A 14,325-nucleotide genomic window follows, 5' to 3' on the forward strand; every position below is an offset into this window, starting at 1 on the left:
GGCTGGCGCTTCCGGAGCCCGCAGCCGCCCGGGCGCCCCCGCGCCGCCCCCGCGCCGCCCCCGAGCCGCCCCCGCGCCCCGCCGGGCGCCCTAGCGGCCCGCGCGTGCTCCCGCCCCCGCGCGCCCCCCGGGCCCCCCAGCGGCCCGCGCGCTCCCGCCCCGCGCGCCCCCCGGCCGGAGACGCCGCAGCTGCCGCGGGGCGGCGGCCACAGCCATCGCCGCGTCGCGCCCAGCGCTCGGGGCTTTGCACAGCGCGCTCGCACGCGTGACGGCGGCCCGCCGACCCGCAAACCAAGCGGGAGCGAGGCCAGCCGAGGTGAGAGCGGATTCGGGGAGGTCGCCCAGCCTGGCGGGGACGTCAGGGTGAACCCAGGTCCGGGCCCCCAGATTCTGTGATACTCAAAAACTCGGGCTTCCCAACGGCCCCCGCCTTCTGGCGTAGGTTATCGGTCGGTATCCTTCAGCCTGCTCAATTATTTCAACAGAGACTCTCTCCTATTAAAATAAAAATTACACACAGAGAATTTGGGGAAAGACGAAAAAAATCTAGAAGAAAATAGAAATCACCTATAATCTATCCAGAAGTAACTTGGTAACATTTGGAGTCTTTGCCTCCGTGAATGAAAGATAAATGTTTTCAATGGCCTACTCTACGTACTATTTTGTAACCTACTTGATTTTAGCTTAATATTTTTCAAGTGTTTTACACCGTCAACAGTTTCAACAGTACCATTTTGATGGCCGCATGATATTCTATCCTGCAGTTTTACCACGAATTAGAACTGATTAGTGTTAGACATTAATCTAGTGTTACTAGCCTAATTAGTATTAGCTTGTCTCTGTTGTTTTCCTAAATTTATCTTTATTGTTGAAAGTATTGCAGATGCCCCCTTTTCCCCCCATTGACCCCCTCTCCCTGTACCACCACCAACCCCCACCCCCTCCCACCCTTGCCAGGCCTTCAGGGCAGTATTGTCTGTGTCCAAGGGCTATGCATATCCGCACATGAGTTCTTTGGTTGATCTCTTCCCAGGCCCCTCCTCCTCACTTCTCTCTGAGATTGACCCTATTTTATCCATAACCCTCACAAGGCTAATTTTTTCAATTAGGATATTTTTAGGCATACAAAAATAAGTTCAGAAAATAAAGAATCGAACACATCTATATGCTATATATTTAATAAAGCAACTGTTCCTTGCTAGATCCCACACCTGGGCAGTTAAGCTTTCTTCCAGTTTTTCACGGCTGTAAACAACGTTGTGCGGAGCTGGGGATGTTCGAACCCTCGGCCCAGCAATCCAGGCACGTTATTAGGTACTGCCATTCTGTCCTGCAAATGCATGTCCATTGACAGTCCCCTCAGTCGGGCTCGGCGGCACCAGATTATTTTTTTCCCCATTTTTGCCAATATAATGAGTGTGGAATGACAAATTCCTCTGTTTAATTCACATGACATTGATTACCAGGGGGGAGGAACATGTTTTATTCTCATGTTTTGAGGCCACTGGTGTCCTTCTGAGGATTGCCTGTTCATAACATTTGGCCTTTTCCATTGGGGCTGCTTATGAATTCTGGGCCAAATCTTTTCTTGGTTGTGTGTGTGCCAAATATCTTTCCACATCTAAGGTTTGTATTTTTCACTTTGTTTATGGTATCTTTAATACACAAAGGGATTTTAAAAATATTATAATGTAGTGAAATTTATTGATCTTTCGATTTATGGTTTGTGCTTCTGGTGTGTTTAAGAAATCTTTTCCTACCCTGAGAACATAAAAACATTCTGCTTAATTTTCATCTAAATAAAGTCATGCTTTGTCATATGTTAAGTCTTTAATTCATTTAAATATGGTTTGATGTAAGGACTCTAACTTATTTCTTCCATATGGATAACCAATTGTTCCAATGGTGTTTGCTAAAAGTTCTTATTTCCCCACTGATTTGAAATAGCATCTCTTCTATATACAAATTTCCATATGGATGTGAGCCTGTTTCTAGACTCTATTCTGTCTCTCCCTGAGCTAATATCCACTTTATTATTACTTAATTGAACTATAGTTAAGTCTTGCTATGGTGGTAGAATGAGTGAGCCCGCAGAGGTTGATCTTCCTCTTCAAAAATTGCCCTGGCATTTTTGGCTCTTTTCTCTACCTTATACATATTTGAACCTTATACATTTTTTGTGAACTTCAAAAACCTCATTTAAATTGTAGTAGGATCACATTCAACTTATAAATTGCAGAAATTGTAACATTTTAGAAATTCATTACAAATCCATTAGTATTAGGTATCTTTCCACTTGTTTAATCTTGAAGAATTTTTAATTTAAAATTTCACACATAAAAGTTTTCTACATCTTTTGGTAGATTTAGTCCTAGTACCTTTATATTTTTTATTGCTATTTCCACATATATTGTGTATTTTCCAAACTATATTTTTCTAGTTGCTCACTGCTGGTGAATAAAAATTTTCTTTTGCATAGCCAGTGATCTAATCTCACTGGCCTTTCTTATTAATGTTAACAACTTGTTCTTAGGCCCTATGCTTTTACAGTCATAAATTATTTAGAGGGTTTTTCCCTTTAAAATCCAAATATATGGTTTGGTTTTGATTGTTGCTTTTGTTGTCTAGCAATGGAGTATTCTCAAGAACGTGGTCTGTATAATTCATTGCTGTTTAACAAGAAACGCTCTGTGGTCTAATGTGTGATCTCTTTGTAAATGTGTCACGTATTCTTGGAAAGAATGTACATTCTCCGTACGGGTCTCTGAGCAAGCTTGCTGGTCTTGTCCTTCAGGTCTACAGCTTGGCTAACTTTTGATCATTTTAAACTATCAGTTACTGAAAGAGATGTGTTAAGATCCCCTGTGACTATGCAACTATCTATTTACCTTTGAAATTTTATCAACTTTTTGCCTCAGATAACTTGATGCTGTGTTTTAGGTGCCTTCAAGTTATAATTATCTGTTCCCAGTGAGTTGTCAATTTTTGTTTTTATTTAGTGACCTTCTTTCCCCTAATAATCCTTTTTTTCTTTCTTTTTTCTTTTTTTCTTTTTTGCTTCAAAGATAACCTTGTCTACTGTAATTATAACCACACCACTTTATTGGGGCTAGTATATTCTATAATTTTACATCCAACATTTTTTTGTCCTTAAGTTCTAACTATGTCATTTTTAAAGCTATAGTCGGATTTTTCTAATCCAATACAACTGACAATCTGTCTTTCTAATTGAGAGTTTAATTTTCCTTTTTTTTCTGAATCCTGCTATATTTGAATTTCTTTGAGTCATCTTGTTTCGTGTTTTTTACTTAACCTGATTTTTCTCTGATTCTTTTTTCCTTTCTTGCATTTAGTTCATATTGACCACATTTTTTATATTCAATGGTGTTCTCTCTACTGGTTTGAAAATTATACAAGTTTTCATCTTAAGTGATTACCTTTACAGAACTTTTAATAAGCAGAATTGACTTAATAGTCTAAAGTTAATAAATATTTCCACCTTTCTCCCCAAAATGCCTGAATGCCTGACTTCTGCTCATTTCCTGCGCATCTTACATACTGTTGTGCCAGTGCCTTCATTCCACCGTGTTTTTCTACTCCCCAATTAGTCTTTTTTTATATATTAAATATTTGTTCAACTCTGTCTAATATCACACATCTCACTGCTTCTTTTTAGGGTCAGTTTCTTCCGAAGTACATTCTTGACTAATTCTTTCAGCAAAGATCTGTAAGTGATAAACGCTCTTCATTTTCATTTTCCTGAAAATGGGTTTTTTCCCCATATCCTTAAATGATAGTTCAGTTATAATGCAAGTTGATGGTTATTTTCCCTTAGGACTATTGACTATATTATTCCACTATCTTTTGGCTTCTGTTGTTACTGTTGCAAAGTTCTGGTGGACAGTTTTATGCTCATTCCTTTGAAGGCAACAGGTCTTTTATGTACCAGTGCTTCTAAGATCTTGCCTTTCTACTTGGTGGTGTTTTAGCTACATCATGTTGTGTCTAGTGGAGAATTTTGTATTACTAACTTGCTAAGGTTTGTGTTTCTAATTCTGGAAAATTCTCATTTATTCCCTTGAAATACTGCCTGACCCCCATTCCGTTTTTCTCTGTTGTTTCCTTCTAGAACACCTGATGGGCATGTGTTGGGCCTTCCTGCTCCACGCTCCGGTCAGTAAGCCCTCTTCCATGTGTAGCCTCTCTCCATTTCCCTGTGCAGGCCTCTGAATATTCCTCAGATCTGTCTTTCCTTCCACTAGTTATTCATTCAATGGTACGTAGTCTTCAGTTTAACGTATTAACTTTTAGACTGTAATTTTTATTAATTTCTGCAGTTATATTTAATGTTTTATTTAACTCAGTCTGGCCTTTTTTGATGGTGTCTTATTCTTTTATTGTGTCCTTTATTACTTCTTTTATGACTTTTATAACTTTAAAAATGTTTGTTTTATGATCTACCTGATAATTATATTATCTGAAGTTCTTGGGGTTTTAATATTGATTTTTGTTTTGTTTGCTAACTCTTGCCTTTTATGGATTGTTTTCTGTGGTTTTTAATTTTTTATTGTAAATTAATCTTTATTTGGGACTTCACATTGGGGAATTCTGGGGGGTCTGGCTTCCCAGAGAGTTTTTATGTTTGTTTCAACAAGGTGCTCCAGAGGTGTTACCAGTCTGTGACAACATTTTGTATCAGTCTTTTGGTAGGATGTGTCCTAGGCCACTCTCGTAATATAAATTTAATCATATCCATGTGAGGGCACCTCTGTGATTAGGAGATTTAAGGGAAGGCTTTTGTTGTTGTTTTGTTGTGTTTTTGTTTTTTAAAATGGGCTTCTTTGTCATCTCCGTGTGAGAGTAAGCAATTGTTTTTAATTCATCCTTACACTAGGAAAGAGGTCTCAGTTCCAACTTTCTAACCTCCCAGGTCCTCTTGTGTGCCTGCTGGTCGTTAAAGCCTAAGCCCCTTGATTCCCCAGGGGATTCCCAAGCCTGCACAACTGTTCTTCCTCACCCACACCCCCCACCACGCCCAGCAGCCCGAGGGTCAGTCATGCAGATTTATAGCTCTTTCCTCATTTTAACCCTGCAGGTTGCCATTGCTCTCTTACAGATAGACATTAGTTACACTTTATTCGTTATCTCTAGAAATTTGCAAAAGGTGTTTTTTGTTTTACACATTAAACCATATTGCTGAAAATCAAAGCACCCAATCTATGATTTTATGCCTAAAAATGTGACTTCGCAGCAACCCCCTCTTGACTGAATATCCGAGTATGTTTTCACACCCGCCATGCTCTCCCTCCTCTTCTGTATAGCCTCTCATGCTGAGGTATGAACACACTTCTAAGAAGGCCATTCCTTATGAGACATTCTCAAGTTAACGGTAGGCCACATTACAATTAAAAAACACACACAAAACTTCACAGCGTGTATCTGAAGAGGAAAAGCAACAGCTCCAAGTGCTAGCTTGGGGGTCTTCCCTAAAAAATGAGAAGGTTCACTGCTAGGTTGCTCTTCACTTTCCCTGGAAAGGGAAAGGTAAATACAAACAAAGTGCTTCCTGCCCTTCTGAAACCACTAGCTGTCACCTTTATTTTTTCTGCTGTTACTTTAAAAAGAGGAAACCCCTAAATGATTAGAAAACACTGTGGTTACACGTTCTCACTGCCACTGGCAGGCATTCATTAACCTTGGGCATAAAACAAAGCCAGCCAGTGCCATCGCCACTTCTGCTGGCCCTCCAACCCTCCCTTATTATTATTGTTATTACTCCGGGAGTGTGGCTTTGTTACTCATTTCGCTCAGAGAGCATGCCAGTAGAGCATGTCATAACATTTGGAATTCAGACATTTGAGAACCTGGTCAGAGTCTGGAGGCCAGGGAAGGAGAAAGCTCTTCTCATATAGCTATATATGACATTTGTTCTCACCTACCCCTCTCAGGGCAGGGGCATGGGCAGGATGGACGGGGAGGTGAGGACATTTTAGATCACTAGAGAACATTCGCTAAGCAGCATGTAGGCTGTGCACAGCAAGATTGTCCTCAAGAAGTGTCCATGGGAGGACCTTGCTTTGTCTCTCAGTTCTACACGGTTTCTCTCCCGAAGGCCTGAGGCTGGGGGTGAGGGGTGTGGCAGATAGGGGTGGAGGGCAACTCAGCAAGGAGGAAAGGGGTTAGTGAGGAGAGCGTTTAAAGAAGGCAGAGACTGGAAATGAGAGTGAAGTACGCCCTTTAAGCAAAAGTCCCACAGGAGGGGCCCGTGAACACATTTTTGACAAGGTCTTCAGAGGCCTGTCAAATGCTGAGCGTGTCACAAATAGGCAAATATGCTGTGACTGACCTGGAATAGCTCCACTAGTGACTGCTGCTGGTTGATGTGGGCAAAACCCATGGTCCCTGCCCTGTGCACCCACCCATTCTCTATCCTGCTTCTTGCCTCTTGGCTTGAGGAAGTCCTACGAAAGGGGAAGGCAAGGTTCCCTTTTGCCCCAAGGGTGCTTCCTGGACCTCCTCTCCAGAAGAGGGCTTTTCAGAGGAAAGAATGCACTTGCTCTAATCCTGACAAATCTACCACAGCAGCTACCATTTGTCGAGCCCTGTCCAAAGTCAAGCTTTGTGATGAGCACCTTCTGATTCTCAGCCCCGAAAACAGCCCTTTGTGGGAGCTCTTGTCAGCTGGCCAGGAGTCTTGGGCTCCCACTCCCACAGCCCTTCCCTCAAAACCAGAGGATCTTCGCATGCACCCTCCACCACTCACCACTCCCCCGGCATCAGCGCCCACAGGCCTGGGGCCTTGGGAACCACAGAGGCTCAGAGGGAAACCCAAAACATAGCTATGTAAATTATGTTCTTTAATAAAATTTCCCCATTAGGACTTTCCCTTTGGGCTACTTCTTAGTAGCCCTGTACTTTCCAGTTATGTGCTTATTTGTTCACTTGATGAACAAAATAAATAGAAATAACTCTTATTCCTGTACTTTTCTTGCCCCCTACCCCCTCCCCCCACGAGAAACTAGAAGCATTTAGAGACACAGAGCATCCTCTGTGAGGGAGGAGAAGGGCAGGGGAAATGATTCCTGTGTTGACTATGAAGGAGAAACCACACAACCTAAGCAAGTTGCATAAAAACAAAGCAGAGGAATTGGCCTCAGACTTCATCTGAGGCACTTCGGAGAAAAGCCCTCACCCGGGTTCCTCACGGGCGCAGCACAGGCGCCCGGGGGCAGGTGAGGAAAACCTTCTTCAGGTGAATCCCCTTGTGTTTTGCAACATCTGCACTGGAGTGCCCTGTGCCCAGGCCTCTCTCCTGTCTTGGTCTTGCTCATCCATCCCTCTAGAACCTTCTTACCGTGAATTATAGCCCAACTTTCTCTTTCATTTCATTCAAGTCTGTTCAAACATCGCTTTCCCAGGAGTCTTTGTAAACCACCCCATTAAAGGATCCAGCCTCTGCCACCAACTCAACTTGCTTTATTTTCCTCCATAGTACATCTCACAGCCTGACACTGTCTCACATATTTGTTTGCTTTTTATATTTTGTTTCCCCCGCTAGAATTTAAGGTTGTGTCTTATTTACTTCTTTGAGTCTCATGTCCTAGAATAGCATTGGGCATACAGTAGGTGCTCAATAAATGTTTGCTGAATAGATGAATAAGTGAATACAGATGTACTTGAGAGGGATATTTTGGCAGTTTGCATTATTAGCTTTCACTTTCATCCCTCCTTGTTTCCATATTGTGAGAGGTTAGGCCAACTACAAATTTAGGGAACAGCCCACACTAGACGGCTGCACTCATCTCTGACATGAATTCAAATTCAAGAGGGTTCCCAAAACCACCCACAGTTCTGATAACTCATGAGGACTCCCAGAACTCACTGGTAACTGTTATACTCACAGTTATGGTTTGTTACAGGGAAAGGACACAGATTAAAACTAGCTAAGGAAAAGATGCCTAGGGCAGAGTCTGGGAGGGGTCCAAATGTGAGCTTCTAGGCATCCTCTCCTCGTGGAGTCCTAGACAACATACCTCCTCCTGGCCATGTTGTGTGAAAACACACACAGAATATTGCCACCCAGGGACACTCACTCAAGCCCCAGTGTCCAGAGATTCATTTAGGGCTTGATCCCATACCCCTCACATGATTGATCACTAGTCTTCTGTCTCACCTGAGGGAGAATTGATATCACTCTTTCCACCAAAAGCCTCCATCATAAATCATATTGTTAGACTGTCCAGTGACCAACTCCTGGGCAAACAAAGACACTCCTACCAGGCATAACTTTCCAGAAGTTTAGTAATCACCTCCCAGTGGCCAAGGAGAAAGACCAGACCTCTCTTTGGGTAAGGCTAACTCTTCAGTACACACATGCCCAGTAGCTTTGACATGCCCTTGAGCTGTGGGCAGGAATAGTACTCTACTTCTTGACCTTGGGTTTGGTCATGTGACTTGTTAGCCAACAGAGATAGGCAGAATCCAGGAGTGCCGATTTCAGTTTCTTGCACCTCTGCCATAACCATAAGAACATGTCCAGGCTAGCCCACTACTCCCTGTGGAGCCGAGCCATTCCCCACTTTCCCTCCAGCTGAGCCCAGCCTGGAATATCTGACCTTCATTGAACGGGCAGACTGCCTTGATTAAATAAATATCTAATGGGCAGACTACTTGGATTAAATAAATGTTTTTCTTTTGTAGGCCTGCAAAGATTTTGTGGTTCACTCTTAAGCAGCATTATCATGGCCGTAATTGACCAATAAAGATACCAAGCTATTAAGAATCATTAAGCCCTGGCCAGGTAGCTCAGTTGGTTAAAGTGTCATCCCAATACACCAAGGTTGAGGGTTTGATTCCTAGTCAGGGCACATACAAAAAGCAACCAATGAATGCATAAATAAGTGGAACAACAAATCGATTTCCCCCCTTTCTCTAATCAATAATTTTTTAAAAATTATTTTAAAGAATCACTAATATTTTCCTGTGAGTTTGCTGATCCAGTTAGAGCTCCTTTGGTTGTCACTAAAACAGGATAGCTTGTGAAAATGGACACAAGTTGACAAGGTTTGAATGGGAGCAGATAAGGAGGGAAGAAGCTTGGAAGGCTAAAGCAGAGACTGCAAACACAGGTTCCTACAAGGCCAGGAAGGTAACATGAGCGAGTAAAAAGTCAATTGCCAGAAAATAAATTTGACCTATGTGGGAAGGGATCAATAGGGAGTAGTGGGGACAATGGCAAACTGAACAGCAATAGCTTATCTAAAAGAAGCAACTCCTACTAAGTCCCAGACGATTAAGGCTAATTTGAAAATGTTTACTCAGTGTTGCCAAATGTTTCAGGTTTTTTAAGAAGATCTGAGAATTTAGCTATTCATGTGAAATCTCTTAAATGCTGAAAGTCATGTTTTTTTGTTCAAAACACTGTGCAAGACAAATCAAACACATTTATGGTTGTCACTGTGCAGCTTCTCATTTGTGTCATGGTATTCAACATCTGGTGGCAGCAGGCTTGTCTGGGACCTTACAAAAGAATCCTTAATGGCCTGGGTCAGCATGAGGTGACCAGTTGCCTCACATGGGGCTAGGTGATTGATTTCAACTGAGAGAGGAAAATCATGCTAAGAGGAGAGAACATGACAAGTGGATGCCAAAGACAAAGTCTCCATCACCATTTGGCCCAGAGCCATTCCCATCACAGCTTAATTGGAGTCACTTAAGTGTTACGGAATGATTCATTAACATTTTTCTTCTTTGGGGGCGTAACACCCATAATAATCAGGCATAAAGCGTCACTTACATAACCCTCTCTTTGATGCCTGAAAACATCTCAAGAACTTCCAAGTCCCCCAGCAGCAGCAGCAGCAGCCCAACAAGGGTAGTCTTGGCCAGGAGCGAGGGGGCAAGCACTGCCCCAAACACCGGCCCCCTGCAGTGCTGCTCTGTTCACAGAATTCTGCTCTGCAAAGCAGAGAACAAGAGATAGGCTTCCTGTAGGGCATGACTAAAAGCTGTGAGCATCAGCACCTGCTCTTTTCTCCAAAAGGGAATTTAGCTGTAGACACAGTGGCGCTGTCCGTGAGTCTTATGACCGCCTTTCAGGTGTTTAGGATCCGGTCCTGGTGTTGACTTCCCTCTGCTCTACACATGCAAGTATCATTATCCCAGAGACAAGTCATTTGTAAGATGATGGTATTTGTTTAACGCCAGATGTTGCTTGCTTTCCCTCATTTGCTTGCTGTTCTAGCCCTGGGGATGCTGCACAAATGATGGTTCTGGGGAAGGCCAGGAAGGGTCTCCCCCGCCCCAACAAACCTGGGAGCAGCTGCTGGAGGAAGAGCAGGGCTGGCGGAGCGTTCATCTCTAACTGTAATGGCAGTGAGGATGCTTCGTGCACAAAACCATCTAAGTTTCTTAAGGTTTCCTTCTCAAGGATAGATATCAGCAGTGCTGTGCAAAGCACGTTCCATTAGGATCAGAAAGAGAAAAGAAAGTAACATTTTCGGAGTGGTGCTCTCCACTCATACACGTCACAGTTTAACCTTTATGGTGATTCCAGAGTGTGGTATTATAATGTCTACTTTTATACCTGAGGAAATCGATGGCCAGCTAGACCTGACCCAAGAGACCACTGTTAAATATGGTAATCATATTTCTAGAACATTCCAGAGTTTTAACACTGTTCCACAATTAAACCTTCTTCTCTTGGACTTCGGAATCTGTGCTTACTCTGTAACTTGACCAGTCAGGAGCCCAATAGCCCAAATCTTCTTTAGTGCCCTATAAAATTTATTCCATATGTGCTTTCCAGGTAACACATGAGGATCAAGCTCAAAGAAAAGAGAGAATTCAAATATGTCTGTGGTCACTTATGTAATAGAAGAGCAAACAAGCTAAAGAGGGCTCCTCAAGAAGACATATACACAAGAGCAAAATACTGTGATGTCACTAAATTAGAGGCTGTCTTTATTATGTCTTGTAGATAATAGACCTTATTCTAAAGATCTAAACATGATAATGCAGTCAACTGTCTACTATTCCAAAGACAGGCCTGTGTGGGGACAGGAGTCCAGAACATATATCTGTAAAAGGAGGTCAGCCCACCAGGATCTTCTCAGACATCATATAGAGTAGAAATGGGTTTCTTACCTGTTCTCTCCAGTCTATGTGAGTATGAATCAGTGGGCCCCAAGTCTAATACATACTTTTCTTCTACCTCCACACCAACTTCCAAATTACCATACAGCTACAATTGAAAAAACATTATTCTGAATTTTATTCCTTTCATCTTACCTGGTCATAGACCATGATCTTTAATTCTTAACAAAGATTAAGATCTTACATTCACTTGTCCCATTTTTCACTTTGCTCCTGGACCCCATCCTAAGTCCATTAATAATTTCTGCCCCCTCAAGTCAATTGCCCCAACATTGTCTACTGTTCCCTCATGAAGATCTGGGGCCCTTCCTATCAACAGGCCTTAGGAATGGTCAGCCTCAGCCAGGGCTTGTGACAGCATTGGTTTTCTGCAGATGGCCCAGGTCCAGTTCACATCATTTTTCAGGATCTAACTTCAGATGTTGGGAATTCTCAGGAAGTCTGGATGGGAAAGAAAGCTTGAAGTAGGAGGGCGCTTTTCAACACTCAGGAGCTCTTGGAGAAACAGGTAAGTCTTGGATTTTGGAGCCTGGGTAGGCTATCCTGGCGGTATACAGTGCCCCCTCATGTAAGCAGGGCTCTCCGTGGTTTCAACAGGATTTTATCTATTTGACCTTTTGAGAGTTTAAGCTCACCCCCCTTGAGTCTCAGTATGACAAGTAGCCTTTCCATTCACCTGGTCTACACTGTAAAGGAATCCCGATCTTTCCTATGGTGTAACTCATACTAGCCTTTCAAAACGTTCCACTTGGCTCTCTGTGCTCTCCCTCAAGGCTCTCTTATTGCCTCTGAGTTTTAAGAAATGTCAGGCTCTAAAAAACTTAAAAACAAATCTCTTAAGCATACCTCTTAGACTCAGACTTCACAGCTAAATTCAACTTTGGAAGATTGCCTGGAAAACAGACTAAAAGGGCCATGAGGCTATTTCTAGGGGTGACAGGGAATGAAGCTTCCTAGTGCTGCAATTCTGGAAGTCCCTGAGAAAGGATCCATTGAGATGCCCTCTCATAGCAGTAATCTCCCAGCCACTGCCCCTAATTCATAAATATTTTAGGGTCTGTTCTCACTGTTTCTCTGTCACTACCATCACAACACAAAGACAATCTACCCTACGCTCTGGCCCTTCCATCTTTTTGTATCCTCTTTGACATCTTTTCTTCTGTCCCACCTTATCCACTCCCATGATCACACCCTAAATCATTACCCAGGATCATTACTTCCCCTTCCAAAGACTCCAGCATCCCTTAGACCCTTCCTGGATCTCTAATCATTGACACTACTGTCTTCCTTACATACATCCCTCATGCCCACTGTCCTCATTTCCCTCCTTACCCAACTGGGACCCCTGGCCTATCATTCTGCTCATTTGCATCCATGCTTCCTCTACTACTTAACCCCTCTCTCCATTTGTGAGATTGGTTTGGCTAAATATCAGTTCCATTTAATCTCAACTTCTTGCCCACTCAGCTCCCAAACAAACCTAGGCCATTGTATGAGGCTAGAGAAAAACACATAACTATGCTGATGGGTCTTGCTTTATATTTACGACCACACACCTCAAGTGGACCTCAGCATTGCCTGAGGAATTTCCTATTCTCTCTGCAATCAACCTCTGCAAAATGACTCCTTCTCTTCTTCTCCCCTTTCCCCACTCTCAGCTGATGACCTTGGTTCTTATTTCACTGGAAAACAAAATCAGAAGAGAATTCTTCCTTTTGCCAACAAGTCTACCAGCCTCCTGAATCTGTAGCTTCTGGCTCCCTGCAGACTTCTCCCCTTACGTCTATTCAAGGGCATCACAATTTTCCCCTTTCTCTTCTGACCCATCTCTCTACTTGGTCATTCCCATCAGCCTGCAGATAGTCTGTAATAACTCCTCTCTTTTAAAAAAATCTATGAAAGAAGAGTTATCCTACAAGATAGGAACACACACTATCAATCCTCTGTAATCAAAACAGTGTAATGCCAACACCTGAAAAGACAGACTGACTAATAGAATATAATAGAAAGTCAAGAAATAGGCCCAAATACTTATAGAAATCTAGATCATGATAAAGTAGATATCCCAAAATCACTGGGTTAACTGATATTGGGCTAACTGGATAGTCATTTTTTTAAAATAAAATTTATTTATTGCGCTATACACAAGAATAATTACCAAATGAATCAGAGATCTAGATGCAAAATGAAATTGCACAAGAGCTAGAAGAAAACATGGATAAATTTCTATATAACCTGACTAGAAAAAGATTTTTTAAAATAACTAAAAATCCAGATGCTACAAAGGAGATATTGGTATATTTGACACATGAAAAAAGTTGTTAAAAAAGCTTTAGTATAATTAAAACACAAAAGAAAACTGACAGAAAAGTATTTGCAGCATAGATTATAAAGAACAAATATCTAATATTTTTTAAATTTCTAAAAATAATAATAGACAAAAATCTAATAGAAAAGTAGACAAAAAAGTAAAACAGACCAATTCATTAAACATATGAAAATATGATCAATTTTACTCATAATAAAAAATGCAAATTAAATCCACCTTGAATGGCATTCTTTTATCCATCAAACTGGCAAAAAAATTACAAAAGCTCAGCAATAGCCTCTTGTAGGTGAGGCTAAAGAAACATGACTAGGGTGCATTGCTGGTGGGGTATAATATGGTACCATTCCTGTGGAGGGGACTCAGCAATATCTAACAAACTATGTATGCATTTACCCTTCCACTCAGTAATTCCACTCTTAGGAATTTACCCCCAAATATACACCTTTAACAATATAAAATGACAAATACCCCAGGTGATCCACTGCAGCAATACTTATAATTGCAAAATATTGGAAACACCTCGATGCCCAAGCACAGGATGGGTTGCATAAAATGTGGTATATATACACATTTACACATTGTATATATATACAATGAGGTACTGAAGTATAAAAAATTAAGAGGAAGAGCTCTATGACTTAATATGAGATGACTTCCAGGAAATACTGTTAAATGAAGAGACAAAGGGCAAAAGAGCATACATAGTCTGTGTAAGAAAGAAGGGAAAAATAAGATTTGCCTATATTTCCTGTCTTTATAAAAAGCAGCACAGGAAGCTCAAACAAAAAATAATGTAGTTGTTTCTTACAAAGAGTGTGGGAGAATGGGGTGAAAGAAATATG

This window comes from Miniopterus schreibersii (genome assembly GCF_964146895.1).
Source record: "Miniopterus schreibersii genome assembly, chromosome: 8".
Taxonomy (NCBI): domain Eukaryota; kingdom Metazoa; phylum Chordata; class Mammalia; order Chiroptera; family Miniopteridae; genus Miniopterus; species Miniopterus schreibersii.